The following is a 313-nucleotide window of genomic DNA, read 5'->3' as shown; positions in this document are numbered from 1 at the left end:
CCCCCTTGAGGAAGTTGTAGACTGTGATGAGGTCACCCCTCAGCCTTCTCTTCTCCAAGCTGAACAACCCAAGTGACCTCAGCCGCTCCTCCTAAGTCTTGCCCTCGAGACCTTTCACCATCTTGGTCACCCTCCTCTGGACACACTCTAATAGGTTGATGTCCTTCTTCTATTGAGGCGCCCAAAACTCCACACAGTACTCAAGGTGGGGCCGCGCCAGTGCGGTGTAGAGTGGGACAATCACCTCCCTTGACCGACTAGCTATGCTGTGCTTGATGCACCCCAGGACACGGTTGGCCCTTTTGGCTGCCAG

Source organism: Pygoscelis adeliae, unplaced genomic scaffold (assembly GCF_000699105.1).
Source record: "Pygoscelis adeliae isolate BGI_AS28 unplaced genomic scaffold, ASM69910v1 Scaffold6, whole genome shotgun sequence".
In the NCBI taxonomy this organism is placed as follows: Eukaryota; Metazoa; Chordata; class Aves; order Sphenisciformes; family Spheniscidae; genus Pygoscelis; species Pygoscelis adeliae.
Note: the sequence above shows the minus strand (reverse complement) of the source record.